Below are 16,994 nucleotides of genomic sequence, written 5' to 3'. Positions count from 1 at the left end.
AGGCAGCGCATTGCTCCCCTCCAGCGCCATTCTCACCCAATGTTGGACTTCACACGCGTCAAAGATCCGATGAGGCTGTAGAGGCCATCGCTGGCTACCGAGACCTTGAGCGTGGTGCTCAAACTCCTGACCGGCGAGCCCGAGCCCGCTGACTTTCCGAGGTGTAGCTGCCTTCTCTATCTGTGCTCGAACTAGGCGGCCTTCACTGGGCAGATGCCTTTGTTCGATGAGTGGGGGTTGCTTCTAGAGGGCCTTGAGGGGCCCCGCGGGAACCCCGTCTTTGTGGTTCCTCTCCTAATCAATCCCGCCGCATGCACCCCGAGTGTAGAGGCAGGGGGGCGCGCGCCTCCAGCAGCCGTCGAGGGCTCCTCCGGAGGCCTGGCGCCATTAGTGGCACAGGAGGCCAAGGCTCCTAGGGCCCTGGATGGAGTTGCTGCAGAACTGACGTGACCCCAAGCTCTAGAGGCAGAGGCCCCTGATGCCCAGGGTGGTGGCTCCAGAGTGGCTGCTAGCGGCGAGGAGGCCACCAATGGCTCCGGAGCCATAAGCCAGAAGATCTTGCCGGGCGCCCCTGCCCTCGGGGTCCCTACCCCGGCTGCCCCGCCGAGCGCTCCTCCTGCCAAGGATCGCCCCTCGGGGTCCGGTCAGCCCTGCCTATGACTTGAGTCGCTCCCGAAGAGGAAGAGGTCCCCGTGCCGCAATGATGGCACCCGTCAGACGCTGAAGCCGAGGAGATACGCGGTTGCCGATGAGTAACTACCTTTGCTCTTGATCCCCTTGTGCGCCGCGTTTTCTCACGGCTGGGGTCTTGTAGTGCTCCCACAAAGGTGAAACCTCAGGAAGCAGGCATCCCCAAGGATTCCAGCGATGCCCGCGCACAACCCCTGGAGCCCTGATCCTGTGCAGGGCGTGGGGCCGACTCCAGTTGTCGCGCCGCCGTGGTGGTGCCCCGGAACTGGGCTCCCTGCTCCCTCTCCCCGCGACTCATCCCGCGAGATGGGGGATGCACCGGTGATCCTTCCTCTTGTCATTGCCGGCGAGGGGTACCCCTTGGGCGGCCTTCGTCTTCAAGTCGTGGGGCTACGCCGGCCAGCCCTCGGCCGGCGGCTAGCGGTGCGCCCAGCGCTTCCCGGGCAGCCTCCGGGGTTGACGAAGATCTTGGTGACGAGCTCGCGCTCGCTCGTGGGCGCAGCGCTATTCGCTTTGGGCTCTTCGGTGAAGCGATGCATGTGATGATCCATCTTGGTGGGGAGCTCGCCAACGTCGACACCAGGCTCGAGGTAGAGAACCGCCGCCTGGAGCATGAGTGGCAGCGGCTGAAGGTTGCCATTAACCTTGGGAAACTTCAGCGTGACGAAGCCGAAGCGCGCGCAGCGGCTTCGCTCGCGACTTCTCGTGAATCTTGCGCCCGCGCCATGGAAGAGGCCGAGGCAGCCAACCTCCGCCGCGAGGTGGCCGAGGAGCGGGAGCGAGATCTTCTGTCTTCAAATGCGACTCTTGAGCGTGAAGTCAAGGAGCATCGCACCCTTCTGGCCTCCTCACCAGGCGAGGCGGCCCTTGATGAGGCGGAGCTCCTAAGGAGCCATGAAGATTTGATGTTCGAGACTATGGAGCACAACGTGGCATTGGAGAGGCTGGAGGTGAGGGAGCGGCAGGCTGCCGTGGCTGAGGACACCATCGCCGCCCGGGAAGCTGAGGTCCAGCTGGAGGTGGAGGAGAGGGTAGAGAAGGCGCGTGCTGAGTTGGTTGAGAGGCACCACCTAGATCTGGAGCTGCTCGAGGCCGAGCTTGAGGGTCGGACCTCTGCCCTGAAGGCTGAGCTGCAGTCTATGGAGCAGCGCAAGAGCGCTGCCCGAGGAGCCCCAACTTCCTCCGAATCTGCCCTGAATTCTGCCCGTGCCGAGATATCCTCTCTTCAGAAGTAAGGCGAAGATACTGCCTCCCTCCTGAAGAAGGCTTCGAGTGAAAAGAGCCGCCGCCTGACATTGGAACGTGAGCACGGCTCCATGCTCCAAGGTCTGCGCGTCAGAGCCAACAATGCCTTGGGTGCCATTTGTGACGACAGCACTCCTCACCCGCACGAGAGCGACTACGCCAGCCATCTCAACTTCTTCACTGATATCGTGACCCACCTGGAAGATCAGGCCGCAAAAGCTCGCCATCTTGTTGAGGAGAGGAGCCAGGGCCTCCTCGGGCACGCACTCTCGTGCATCTTCAGCAACCTCCTGAACCTTGATTCCCACTTTGATTTCGGCACCGTGCTAGCCCCCATGCCTGCGGCCACCCAAGACAAGCTCGCCAAGTGGGTGGATGGCCATGTGGACGCCTTGGTGAAGGAGTTGACTGCTGAGCATGACACGCCCGTGCTCGTGGCCGAAGAAGCTGGCGCGGGTGGTGATGACGAGGAGGACGACAGCTACATCGCAAGCAGCGGGATGGGAGCGACGAAGAAGGCGCGTCCAGCTAGGCTCATGTTTCTATTGCTTTGACCTGTATGACAAAAAATTGAACGCATTCTTGTGAGAGCATTTTGAAAAGGGGTGCCCCTTATGATGTCTGAGATTGTGAAACGCTTTTGAAGTAGCACCCGGAGCGAGGCCCCGTAGGGCTGCGGGCCACTGAGCGAGGTAGTTGTTTATGACTTATCTTTGGTTTCGTGGGTCTCGAGTGGGGCCTGGTGTCGTGGCGACTCTCCTTCTCCTGAGGCGAGCCTGCTGCGGGCTCGCGAGGTTCTGTGCCTCTCGATGGTCCTGCCGGCCTGCCATAGAGTGCCTCGTGAGAAGCTAACTACCAGGCCGTGATGAGGTGGACACGCGGGGCGGCCGCACCCTTGAGCCCCCAGGGGGAGCGATCGGCACTAGTGCATGCACCGTACCCAGCCCCCGCTCGAGAGGCGCTTGAGGGCAGGGCAACAGTCACGAGCTCCAGAAAGAACGCAAGAACTGAAGGCAAGAGAGCGACACGAAACGAGAAAACTCCCCCCAATTTATAAACGCACGAAAAACAAACTGCTTCAAGAAGTTGACAAGCAAGTACAAAAAGGGAGGCGAAAGCAAATGGCCGCGTCCGGCGTCTAGCTACTATTCAGTCTTCTCAGCAGCGCAGAGCTAAGTGCTTCCACTGGCTGGGCATAGTCATTGGGGATAGTGTCGATGGCCAGCGCGGAGCATGGTGCTTTCACTAGGATGTGGGCGGGAGCCCCCATGAGGCCCCAGGGCGGCACTCAGGAGACTCCGGGGCATGTACAACCCCACTCATTATTATGTGAGAGTGTCACGAGCAGAGACCTTCACAGGCCGGAGCCTTGCTTCATGTCGCCTGACGAGGACCCCGCCGTGCGCCAGCCCTGACCACTGTTGGGGAGATGGGAAACCAGGACATGACCAAGGGGCCAGGGGGACACTGGCGGCGTCCTCGGTGACCGTAGGCCCCCCACCGGGCAGAAGGGCTCGCCGGCGCCTTCCTCGGCGTGGAACCTACCTCAAGGCAGGGCCCTGCTCCATGCAGTGCGAGGAGGGCCCTGCCGCTGGGCTTCCCCCGCGTTGCTCCCAACATCCTTCGCGCTCTTGTGGGGGATCCATCGTCCAGAGATTCCTGGTGGCTGCCGCACCCTGGTTCACCTGCGATCCATGGTCAGCATAAGCATGCTCCTGTGGCGTTAGCTGTACATAGAGGCTGCTGCCGTTGGAGATGTTGGTGGGGCTTGGTGGCGGCTCGAAGGAGAGCTCGGCCTCATGTATATCCAGCGCCCAACCTAGCATAGGGGATCGGCTGGGGCCCTCTCCCCGCGCGTGCCTTGGATCCATTGTGACAGAGACGTAGGCCTCCGGGCTGTCCACACCGGGAGTACCGCCCGGCTACCTCATGTTCCCGCCTTCTTCAGTCGCCCTCTGGTCCTGTCAGCCAGGGGCCGATACTCCAGCGCGGCCAGGTGGCACGTTCGGAGTGGCGCGGGCTGCTCCGCAGGGCTGGTCAGTGTCGAGAGCTCCAGGGGTCCTGGGAGGGGCGCGCGGTTGTGTCGTGGATGAGCGCGCGCCCCCGCCATCGCCTGCGATGGAGGCAGGGTGCAGAACGGCGCCGCCCCCCTACACGTCGCATCCAGCAGCTCAGCGACCCATTCCAGCAGGCGTCGCGGCCACTTTCCAGCAGCCTGCATCGTAAGAGCTCTCGGGCCATGATGACCGCTGCCCGCATGTTTGCTTGTTCCCTGCGCGTGTGTGGAGCGGTTGCTGTAGCATAGTTCGTAGATCGCGTGGCGGCGCGGCTGTGGCGCGACGCCAGTGGAGAAGGTTGCGCCGCGCGCCCTCCACGGCCTTTCGCCCCTGGCGGAGCGCGGGCCGTGAGCAGAGCAGAGTGGAGGTCTTCCTCGTCGGCGGGCGCTGCCGAGGAGGCCTAGACGACCCAGTGCTCGACGTGCGCCCTTGGGGCGTCGGCCATGGCATCGGTGGAGCGGCGGAGAACTGGTCGACGGAAGAGAAGATCCGATGCACCCCTACCTGGTGCGCCAAATGCAGGATTAAGGGATCCGCAAACCCTTGAGAGGTTCGTACTCTAGGGTGCGAGTAGAGATCTCAACCTACCCAGTCTGCTTACTCGTGATCCTCCTAAGCCTAGCGCGACAAGCTTAGAGAGACAAAGAGACACATCAGTTTATCCTGGTTCGGGCCACCTTGCGGTGTAATACCCTACTATAGCATTTTGGTGGTTTGCCTTGGAGGGCTGAGGATGATCTAGTACAGTGGATGAACTGGCCTCAGGAGGTGAGGTGTTCTTGAGCTGGTGTGGTGTGAGCTAGCTCGACTTGTCCTCCCTCTCTATGGTGGTGGCTAGTCCTATTTATAGAGGCCTTGGTCCTCTTCCTAAATGTTGGCGGGAAGGGATCCCACAACGGCCAGATTTGAAAGGGGACAAGTAGTACAACTTATCCTGACAAAAGTAGTCTTCGCTTGCGAAAAGCCTCTGGACGTGACACTGCAGTGGGCTTGTCGATGACCTCCATCCCGCCGTCCTGGCGGTCTTGATCTCGTTGCACCAGAATGGAAACCTTTGGCTGATTCCTCAGGACTCCGCGCCTGTGGCTTGCCTCCCTTGCACCGAAGAGGAAACCTGCGCTCTGTGCCCGCCTGGAGCCCGCCTGGCCTTGGTCGTCATGGCTCACGTCAGCTGAGCCTTGTGAGGTGAACCTTGCATAGAACTCTCCGCCCCTCGGGAGCCAGCCTGAGGAGGCCGATCCCCTCGGGGGTCTTGGCGTCGTCCGCCTCACGAGGCTCGGCTCCTCGCGAGGGTCTTGGGTTGTTGATGCTGAAGCTGGGCTGTACCAGGCCGTCGATGGAGCCACATGGTGGGCCGCAGGCAGGCAGGGCTAGATACCCCCATATCCAGGACGCCGACAGGGTCATCGGAGCCTCGTGGAACCACTACCCACCAAGGCGCGCCAAAGGAGGGTGGCGCGCCCTGGTTTCTAGTGGGCGGCTGGGCCCCCCTCTAGTGGGTCTTGGTTCCAGTAATTTTTATTTATTCCAAAATAATTCCAAAAGTTTCGTCCAATTCCGAGAACTTTTATTTCTGCACAAAAACAACACCATGGTAGTTATGCTAAAACCAGTGTCAGTCCGAGTTAGTTTCATTCAAATCATGTAAATTAGAATCCAAAAGAAGAGCAAAAGCGTTAGGAAAAGTAGATACGACAGAGACGTATCAGGCTTATGCTTCTTAACATTTAGGTCATAAACCGGTTCCATTTCTAGATTCAATATAAAACCCATGAGCAATGGGTGCATAGCCGTGGAACATACCATTCAACAATATCGAACAATCATTGTCCTTTAAATTGAATTCATAATCCTAACTCATCAAACATGAGGCATAAATAATGTTCTCACTAGTGCATGAATGTAATAACAATTATTCAATTCCATAATGAATCCGGAAGGAAGCTGGAGCTACATCATGCCGACCTCGAGCGCAACAAATCTAGCTTTGTTTTTTTGAAACCTGGGACAGTTGGAGAGGCTCCCATTGTTGTTATATTACCTCAAACAACATCATGTACAATACATTTTTACATCTCCACCCCAAGTGTGGGGTGGAGGGGGGTTCTAATCTAGTGAGGAAATGGTGGTGATCAGGAGAAGTATACAGGGGGGATTACAAAGAGTGTAGGGTGTCTACAAAGGAGAGAAGGAAATCTTTATTCTTCTCTTTGACTCTAAACTGCAACAGTGCAGGGTCTGTCTTGAATCTGTTGATCCAGGAGCGAATCGAAGGTGGGATCCCCCTGAAGTGTTTATTATTCCTCTCTTTCCAAATGCTCCAGGATGCCTGTAAAAATATTGTCATGAATAGCAGTCTTGTCCTTCTCATTTTTGCAGCTTCAATCATGGTTAAGTGGGAATCCTGGTTAGTCCAAGTAATTCTAATCTAGTTCTAGCAAAGTTTACTAAATTGGCTGTGGGATCATATGTTTGATGTCTTGTTCAATGGGTTGATCACATAGGATGCAAGTGAAGTTGCTGCCTATGTTATAGTGTCGCCGCTTGCGCCTGTTCCCATCCAAATAATTTATTTTTCAGTGTTGTCTTGGATTTCCAGAGCAAATGGTAAGTTATGTGCGCCGACATATTCCTGTAGTAAAATTTGTAATATGTCCTGGAGGAATATTCTTTGCCACCCCACGTATACGTCCACTCATAATTAATGTTCGAAGTGTCCTTCTGGCTGACATGGGCAACCAGTTGGTGCATGTTCTCACCTCAGCATGCGCTTAAGTGGATAGGGGTAGACGGAACATTGCTTCAAGTGACGTTATCCCCAAAAAATCCTTGACTGAAATGTCTTCATTTAATGCAAATGAAAAGGCTCTGGGGTGTGATTCCCTGAGCAGTTCCTCAATCCATAGACCCTTCCACATAAGCACCATATCACCCTTATCGACTATGGCTTTTGTGATGCCTTGAAAGACAAGAGTTAGTTTAAGGACATCGTGCCACCAGAATGAGCTACACGGGTCTGTGGCTTCTGGAATTTTGTTGTTGTAGTATGTGGACCAAATGAGTTCAATCCAGGGCACCTCAAGCTTGTTATAGAACTTGTGGAGGTATTTTAGGATAAGTGCGTCGATTTGCACCCAGAGAATAATGATTCGCATACCCCCACTCCTTTTGGGCTTGCAAATTGAATCCCAGGCAGCCAAGGAGTTGTTTTTGTCCCCTTGTTCTGTCCGTTTGGTTCATACAATACCAAAAAAACACATCCTTGACATTTTGTTCCGAACGAATTATTTTTCTGTCATGCTTATGACACTTCTATGACGATAATTGTGACCAAACCCGGTATCATCATAGATGTGGTGGGCTCCTACTTCTATGATAAAAAATCATGTTAGGAAATGGGATTTTCGTCCTGGGCGTGCTGGAGACGCACATGCATGACATTCTTTGGGTCGTCGATGATGGGAAAAATGGTGGTAGAAGCAAGGGAGTGGAAAATTTCGGGGAGTTCCCAGTTATGATGGGTGGTCGGGGCTGAGCGATGCACAGAGGTTTGCGCATTTGTCTCTTACATGTATGCGCGTGTGTGCGAGGCATTGCGCTCTAACTGAACCCGAGCGAGGCACTGGGCTCTAACTGAACCCGAGCGATTGCACTAGCTATGTTACTGAACTCCAATTGATCCCTTGCTATTAACTGAACCCGATCGAGGGATTCCTTCGCTACTGCTGCTAACTAAGCCGATCGAACCTGCTGCCTCTTGATGAACAATGAGCATTGTTGGGGGTTGGATGAACAGTTCCCAATGGGGGTTGGATGAACAAGACCCGTGGTAGTAGTAGGCCGTTGCCGCTGGATGAACAGGACCCCGATCAAGGAGGCCGATGGAGGGTGGATGAGCAGGACCCCGTGGAGGCTCCATGAACAGTAGCCGATGGAGGGTTGATGAACAAGACCCGGTGGAGGTCTGGTTGAACAGTAGCCGGTGGAGGCTGGATGAACAGGCCCCCCTGTGGATGAACAGTAGCTGGTGGAGGCTGGAGGAAGTCGACGGTGGATGAACAATAGCAGGTGGAGGCTGGAGGAAGTCGATTGTCGATGAACAGTAGCAAGTGGAGGCTGGAGCAAGGCAGTAGACGATGGATGAACAGTAGCCCATGGAGTCCCATTTTGCGGTACGCCACACCCCTCCTGATGAACAGGACCCTGTTTCGACCATAGGCGCTCCAACACAAGTCCGTTTCCTCTGTTTTGCGGTACGCCACACCCCTCCCGATCAACAGGACCCCGTTTCAATCGTAGGCACTCGAACACAAGTCCGTTTCCTCCATTTTGCGGTACGCTAGACCCTTCCCGATGAACAAGACCCCGTTTCGACCGTACACGGTGGAACAGAGGGCCCGTTTCCTCCGTTCTGCGGTACGCCAGACCTCGTTTAGGCTGTTTCGTCCAAGCTGGTTGGCTCCCACTGAGCATGAAGTATTCCGTTGCCTCCCGATGAACATGACACATTCCGTTGCCTCCCCATGAACACGACGTAGTTTCTCCGTTTCGAACCAGCCGGTTGGTTTCCGATCAACAGGATGCTGTTGCTGCTGTCTATTACCTCTCCATGTACACGAGCCTTGGTTGTACAGATGCACGAGTGAGTGTTTGAGACCCCGCCCGTATGTACGTACGTGGCCGTATTTTTTGGCATCTGGCTATACGTACGTGTACACGGTTTGGACTGGACTGCCTGAACTGCTACGTCGGGGGCTCTACTACTACACGTGTCGCTGCTTGCTCGGCCGCTCTTCATCATTGCAAGAGACCGATCGACCAGTATGTACGCACACATTTGCCACCAGAATGACAACGCTACATACGCTTGGACCAGGTGGGTCCCGACTGTCATGGAGGATAAGGAGGCACTTCCTTGCGTGCAAAGTTATTTTTTTTTACTGAATACTGTGAGGCAAAAGCCCCACATCCCTTTATTCAAAACTTCCACCAGAAAGTCCACAAAGTCTCTACAAGCTAAATATGTACAAAAGCTAAGAAAACTAGTCTAATTAATATCTAGAGCTTGCCTATTTACATGTAGTACAACTAAAAAGGAGTACAACCAGCTAAACAGGAGGAACTTCCTTGCGTGTGAAGTTATTGATGGTGGGTCCCAGCGGTTAGGGAGGAGAATCATTTTTTGCCCGTAATATGGACGCACTTCCTTGCGTGTGAAGATGTAGCTGGTAGGTCCCAACTATCAGGGGGGAAACATTTTTTTTGCAAAATACAGAGTCCCTTTCTGTGGGCCCCCGCTGTCAGGTGGAGGAATAATTATTTTACGCGTAATAAGGAGGCACTTCCTTATTGCAGTAGTGGGCCCAGCTGTCAGCCTCTCCACATACAGTCCTCTTCCGATGGAAGTTGTTCCTTGACAATGTTGACCACGCCGCACCGAGAGCACCAAGGCGGTGGACGACGGCGAGGCCTGGAAGGGGACGACACGGAGCCGGGGAAGACGCGACAGTGGATGCCCACGCGGAGAGGAGTACGAGGGTTGACTGGTTCGGCTGCGGTCTGAGGCTGCCGTCGCCGCAGAATAACACAGGTTGTGGGTGAGTAGACAGTAGAGGGATGGCCTGGCCAGCGATGGGAGTAGGGTGGGGCGGTGAGGCCTGCGCGGCAGCATAGCCGACCACTGGAGGCAGGAGCAGGCGGTCTCGCTGGCGCTAGTTTGGGCTGCTGGTGCAAGAAGAGCAGCGATTGAAGAAGCACCAGGACCGTTCGATTAAAATCCAACAGTCATTGCTGCTAGAATCGTTTGTTGACTAAGTTGACAAAGCCCTGCGTACACATCAACTTGGTAGGCCCACAAGTCAGCCTCCGAACTGGTGCGCCCCAGATGTCAGTGAGAGGAATCATTTTTTCGCATAATAAGGAGGCAATTGCTTGCGTGCGGCCATGGACCATGGGGGTCCCTACTGTCAGCCTCTCCACATACATCCCTATTCTCATGGCTGTCATTTTTGAAATGTTGAGCACATCGCGCCTAGAGCACCAACGTGGTGGACGACGGTGAGGCCTAGGAAGGGAATGACCCGGAGGCGGCGAAGACACAACAGTGGATGCCCATGCTGAGGAGAGTATGACGGTTGACTGGATTGGCTCTGGCATGAGGCTGTCGTCATCAAAGAATAACACAAGGTGCGGGTGGGTAGAGGGATGGCCAGGCCAGCGAAGGGAGTAGGGTGGGCCGGTGAAGCCTGCACGACATCACATCCGACCATGAGAGGAGGGAGCAGGCAGTCCCATCGGCGATGGTTTAGGCGACTGGAGCAGTAAGATCAGAGATTGAAGAAGCACGTAGGCCGTTGGATGGACATCCAACAGTCACTGTTGCTAGAATCGTGTGTTGACTGACAAAGCCTTGCGTAAACAAGTCAGCCTCAAAATCTGTGGCGTGTACAACCCATTTGCTATTATTTTTATAATTTACTGCCCATTTGCTAATTCATATGGAATTTATTGCAGCCCATTTTCCATTATTGCAATTGTTGCCCATTTTCTGGTCAGTGCTAGGGTTAAAATTTTGAACTAAAAAGTATGCGAATTTTAAAAAATCGCATATTTTTGCTGGGGAACACAATATTCTTAATCCAAAAATTAGTAGTCATACTATTTTTTTTGAAAATAAACTAGTACTATGTCATGTTAAAATCCAATGAAATACAAAATATTAGTGAAGAGCAAAAACAAAAAACAAAACTAATTGCCCATTTGCTATAATTTTTTTTGGAATTTGCAATCCTTTCATATTACTTTTAAGATACAATTCCCATACTCTTTGGCCAGGCCGGAATGCATCCCTCCTCGTCTTGAAAGATTTGCAGCCCAGTAAGTCAGACAAAACAAATAGGCCTAGCTTGGGTATTCTTCAAAAAGAAATAGTGGGCTACCTATTTTCCCAAACAAATAGCCCGCTTACACTCTCTCTCCTATCCTCTATCCTCCAACTAAGCATTAGAAATATTACTTTACTTCTTACAGCCTACTGACTGTACCTTATTGTACTCAATCTATGTCACTTTACGAAAACCAAACGATCCCAAAACACTTAGGCATGATGCATTAACTCCCACCTTGTTTCTTATTTCTTGACATATGAACCAATAAGAGATGTGGGGCGTGCATGTTTTCAATGACTCGAGACTACCAAACACGACATGCAGTGGTTAGTTCATTGCATGCAATGCTATTAATTAGCAAAAACATTAAGGTCTCTCATTTTCTCCTCCTCCTTGGTCACGGTGCACAACCTAAGATGACTTATTCACCTATACGGAGGGAGTACATTCATGGTGGTCTAGAAAAAAACAAATTGATACTCAAAACTAATTCTTAAAGATCATTTCGTGCGAAACACAATAAGTGTTATTTCTTCACAAGTTTTGGATGCAGGTTGAACAGTTGAACGCTTTTGTTTGCAAAAGATACTTTTAAATCTATTTAGCCTACATTTACTATTCACCCAGATGTTTGTGTGCTCTGGAGAAGAAATTATCCAAAGAAACCTATCGATACTCGTTACACATGAGATGACCCCCACATACTTTGTCAAAATAAACAACCCCCTGATCAATGCATTTCACTGTTCCATGCAACACACAGACACCTTACTATATATAGTATGACCATAAATTTAACTAACATTACATATAGTACGGTAAAGCTCATGCACATCACCAAAAGTTATATCATTGAAAACTATGTTCAAATACAAATCCAACGATATAGTTTTTGTTGACATGCACTAACATTTTGTCAGTTAAATCTTTAGTCAAATTACATGGGGGACTAATAAACCATGACCGAGGTAGTACTAGTGTAGAGAGGGCGGCGCTGCACGGGAGTCTCACCCCGCTCGTGGCGCGGCAGTAAAACTGTCATATCACAAAACCCCACCACTCCGGTAATAAGTGGCCTGGTAAAATAAACAGACAAGCAACCATCATATCCCTCTGTCTTTTTTGCATTTCATCTCTCTGCATTTACTTTGTCCAGTTCACCTCGCACACTCGATCCCTATCTACTACTCCTAGTATCCCTAGCTACTACTCCTAGTATCCCTAGCTACTACTCCTAGGGCCAGTTCTTTTGGCAGCTTAAAAAATAAACCGTCTCTTCCCCATCTTTTCCCATAAGACTAGTCACAGTGGAGAGTAACATAAGGTGCCTCACTCATTCATTTGGGCTTCTAAACTACTACTTCCATCCTGGTTTATTAGTCACCATTGTGATTTGTGCTAAATTCTGACAAAAGATTTAACTAATAAAATGTTAGTGCATGTCAACAAAAGTATGGTCATGCATAAACATTTCATTAATTAAATTTATGGTCAAAATTTGACACGGATTACAATGGGGACCAATAAACCAGGACGGAGGTAGTAGTTATGGGATTACTAATCTAGAAGCCTAAAAGAACTGACCCCTAGTACTCCTAGTAGTAGTACTCAAGTTGGAATTCCAATTGCACGACACAACTTGTTAGGCAAAAAAATTCGATACAGGGTGTACGAAGCGGTTTGGGAATTTGCATGCCTTCTCGACCAGTGAGATACTCCGTACAAAGTACAATAGAGAAATAACCACAGAGAAGAAAGCTAAAAGTAAATAATCAAACGAGCATTTTTGCATTTCTTTTGCATTGAATCGTTTCACAAGCTTGACCAGTGCTGTTTTTCTACTTTTACAAAAACCGCATCGCAATGTTAAAACGTGCATTTGCATGTACATAAGTAATAGTAGTAGCACAGTCTGCAAGCATATATAGAGGGAGACGTGTCATACGATATATACTTAAGTTTGTGCTATATGCACGTACTTACAAAATGCGTACGGATACACAAGGTTTCCAAACTTTTCCTTTTACATACTTAATTAAGGACACTGATAATTCCCGAACGTTCGGGATTTATCATTTGCGTCCCAAAACTAATGAGATCGCCTGACGAAACTAAATTATCCCTAATAAAAGCCACGACGCTCGCAGGAGAGCTTGCAGCACGCCACGAGTACCCTGGTGCGCGGCCGTTTGCCAGCACGCCGACACAACGCCTCTTCCTCAGCCTCACAACTTGCGAGGTGCTGATTGGCGGCTTGCCGGTGGGCGAGCGTGATCTCACCGGTGTGGTGATCCGGCGCCAACAGGTACTCCTCCTCGCTGGAAGCGTGCACTCGGTCCATGTACCACCAAGTGTAGATGAGGCGCTTGGGCCCGACTGCACTCAAGGCTTTGGCACGGGCGTCCTCTGCCACCCTCACGGGCCTCACACAAGCCTTCTCCCAAAGAGCCAATTGCCTGACTCTCTTAGACGTGACATAGGCCTGCCAGGAAGCATGCCTCGCGGCGCGCTTCTCTTCCTCGGCCTTCCTCTCCACCTCTATTTTGGTGCGCTCTGCTGGAGGCAAAGCCTCCCACAAGGCGACCTCCATTTCTTTCCAAAGCTCCTCAAGGCTGGGGGGCTCAGCGGGTGGCGCGATGTTTTCCTCATAGCGGGGAGCCGATGCATCCTCCGATGCACGTGCTGGAGAGACTGGGAACGCCAACGCGTCCACCCCGACATGTCGCGGCGAGGAGCGGAACACCGACGCGTCATGGCAAGGAGTGGAACACCGACGCGTCCTCCTCGACCAGTGGCAGCGAGGAACGGAACTGCAATGCGTGACCCTCCGTGTGGTGCAGCGAGGGGCACCTTGGGCTTGGGAGGGGCGATGCCATGGTGGTCGACTTGAGAGGGAGGGGAAGGAGATAGCGATGGACGTGAGCGTTCTTCCGAATGTCATGGGCGGCGCAGTATTTATAGCGAGCAATGGCACACCTACGTAAGATATGTTGCGTGATTAACATAACAGCTACGTGGGCATATTTGTGGGAGTAAATTACGGGGAAGGGAAGGGGTGGAAATATTGCTGGTCACAATGGATTGGACGAGCGCGGGGGCAGGAGAGTCATGCATGCAGATTTTTTCCCATGGGGTGGAGTGGTGGGACTGTCGGAGGGAGAAGGAGAGTCAAGCAGGCAGATTGTTTTCACACATGGAGAGGAAAATATTTGGAGACGAACGGGCTTCCTGCAGGTATGGGGAACAGTGCATAATAAGTCATCTTGCATGCCGGCCTAGGTATAGTTCAAGTCATTAAAAACATACACGCCCCACACATGTTCAGATTTGAAGGTGCACTAAATTATTGCATGCGATGATCAAGGCTGGCCATAGTGGTGGTTGTCGGTGTCAAAACCGGCGGATCTCGGGTAGGGGGTACCGATCTGTGCGTCTAAGGCTAATGGTAACAGGAGGCAAGGGACACGATGTTTTACCCAGGTTCGGGCCCTCTCGATGGAGGTAAAACCCTACTTCTTGCTTGATTGATCTTGATGATATGAGTACAAGAGTTGATCTACCACGAGATCATAGAGGCTAAACCCTAGAAGCTAGCCTATGATGATTATGATTCTGTCTCTAAGGACTAAACCCTCCAGTTTATATAGACACCGGAGGGGGCTAGGGTTTACACAGAGTCGGTTACAAAGAAGGAAATCTAATATCCGGATCGCCAAGCTTGTCTTCCACGCAAAGGAGAGTCCTATCTGGACACGGGACGAAGTCTTGAGTCTTGTATCTTCACGGCCCATCAGTCCGGCCAAAGTATATAGTCCGGCTGTCCGGATACCCCCTAATCCAGGACTCCCTCAGTAGCCCCTGAACCAGGCTTCAATGACGATTGAGTCCAGCGCGCAGTTTGTCTTCGGCATTGCAAGGCAGGTTCCATCTCCGAATACTCCAAAGTAGTTACCAAACACTTAAATCGTGTCTAGATTTGCAAGACGATCTTCACATGCCATCATGGTCGAGTCATTATCGAACCGTCTCTTTACTACCAACCACCGCACATGTTGTGAGGCGGTTTCCCGAGCACGTCTCGTCGAAGCAGAGATCGTGTTCCCCTTATTGCGGGGCTTTCATTAATACGGGCACGGGTAGCCCAACCGCACCGCTAATCGCGGCGAGTGGGGAACGAGCGGATTCCACTAGGCAAGTGGGGAGGCGCAAAAGCTTTTACCGCCTCTATAAAGAGATAAGGTCTCTTCCTCTTTACCCACGCCTTTCCATTCCGCTAGTCCATTCCCCTTTGCTCGAGCCCTAGCGCCCAAGCACTCTTCTTCTCCACCGAAAAGAGGTTCTCCGAAGATGTTCGAATCCAGAGTAGGAGGCAAATGGATGGCCTCTACCGTCCGGGAGAGGGATATCAAAAAGCTCTGAGAGGCCGGGTACCTGGCCAAGAAAATTGGCCACCGTCTTCCACCGGCGGGACAGATCGTCCCCACTCGGGAGCCCCACGAGAGGGTTGTGTTTCTTCCTCATTTTGTCCGCGGGCTTGGGTTTCCCCCTTCACCCATTTGTTCGCGGCATCATGTATTATTACGGGTTCATGAGCTGTCTCCCAATTCTTTCCTTAACATCTCGACGTTCATCGTCGTGTGTGAGGCTTTTCTCCGTATTTCGCCCCACTTCGGCTTATGGCTGAAGATCTTCAACGTGAAGCCCAAGGTGGTGAATGGCGAGCACGCCGAGTGCGGCGGCGCCATGGTGAGCAAGATGCCCAAGGTCATATGGCCGACGGGCGCCTTCAATGATCCGTCAAGGAGTGGCAGCAGTAGTGGGTCTATATCACCGAACCGTGCGGTAAAAAGTGGGCCATGCTCCTGAATTCTGATCTGGAGCCCCACTGCGGCTCACTTCCTGGCCCGATAAGGGCCTGAACTGGTCCTCATCCGACGAGCTGTCAGTGCTCCAAACGCGCGTCCAGAGCGTGGTCGATAAGGATGTCAAACTTGTCCACGTAGTCCAGGTGATGTTAGTTCGCCTGGTTCTCCCTTGCCAGCGTCGAGCCTGTAATTTGTGGGAATACAACCCAGCCGAGCACGAGACTCTACGGGAGCTCTACGGCTCCTCCCACAAGGACATCTGGAAGGTGCTCTTCAAGTCCGGCAAACCGTGGCCGGACTCCGCTGAGGACCGCGGGTATCAACTATCCCGCTCTGCAAGTCTGGTAAGTCATTGTTGTGCTTTGTCCATCCATGTTTTAGCTGGCATGTCCCGAGGGAGACGCTTTTATCATGCTTTCTACAATAATCCCAGGAATGGATGAAAAAGGTGGAGCGGATACACTGTCCGGCCCCACTACCGGAGGAACTGGCAGGACCTCTTCTGACGAAGATGCTGGTCCCAGCGCCTTACGAGGCGCCGAAGAAAGAGGCCTCCAAGAAGGTCAAGAAGACCCAGAGCGGCCTCCGTCACCGCGACGCTTCGGACACAAAATCCAAAGACTCAAGCGGCCATCCCTCCTCCGAAGATGAAGAGGAGGAGGAATAAGACGAGTCCTCTACAGGGGGGGGGGAAGAAAAGGACGGCTTCCTCACCCCTGGAGGCTGAATCACCAGAGAGAGGGAAAGTTTTCCTCCCGGAGGCATCCACCACGGCTGCCCATAGCAGTCCGGAGTGGGATCCCAGGGCCCAGCCCCTGGTAAAGTCGTGAGTATACGAAATCCGAACAAGGTCCCACGCCGTGAGTATACGTGCCCGAGGTCATTAGGATGTAGTAGTTTAACTGTCGCTATACTTTGTGCAGCTCGGCAAGGTCCCACGCCGGACAGTCCTCATCGGAGGATTCGCTGAGCTCAGATGACCTGGAGAGCGAGACGCCTCCAAAGGCCCGTTCCCCGAAGCCTAGGCGCCACACCGAGGTGTCATCTCAGCGGGACCCGGACCAGGGAGGGCATATCTCTGGGGCCGGATACACGGGAGTAGTGGTTCCCATGCTTGTCGATGGCGGGGGCGATCTTAGATTTGGCCCGCAGCCGGACACGGTCCTGGAGACCTTTAAAGCTCCAGGATCGGGCGAGCAGCCACCTTTGACGGAGGGAGGTAAGCCTGCTCCGCCAGCAACCTCTATCCA

The sequence above is a fragment of the Triticum aestivum genome, chromosome 5B (genome assembly GCF_018294505.1).
Source record: "Triticum aestivum cultivar Chinese Spring chromosome 5B, IWGSC CS RefSeq v2.1, whole genome shotgun sequence".
NCBI classification, from domain to species: Eukaryota; Viridiplantae; Streptophyta; class Magnoliopsida; order Poales; family Poaceae; genus Triticum; species Triticum aestivum.
Note: the sequence above shows the minus strand (reverse complement) of the source record.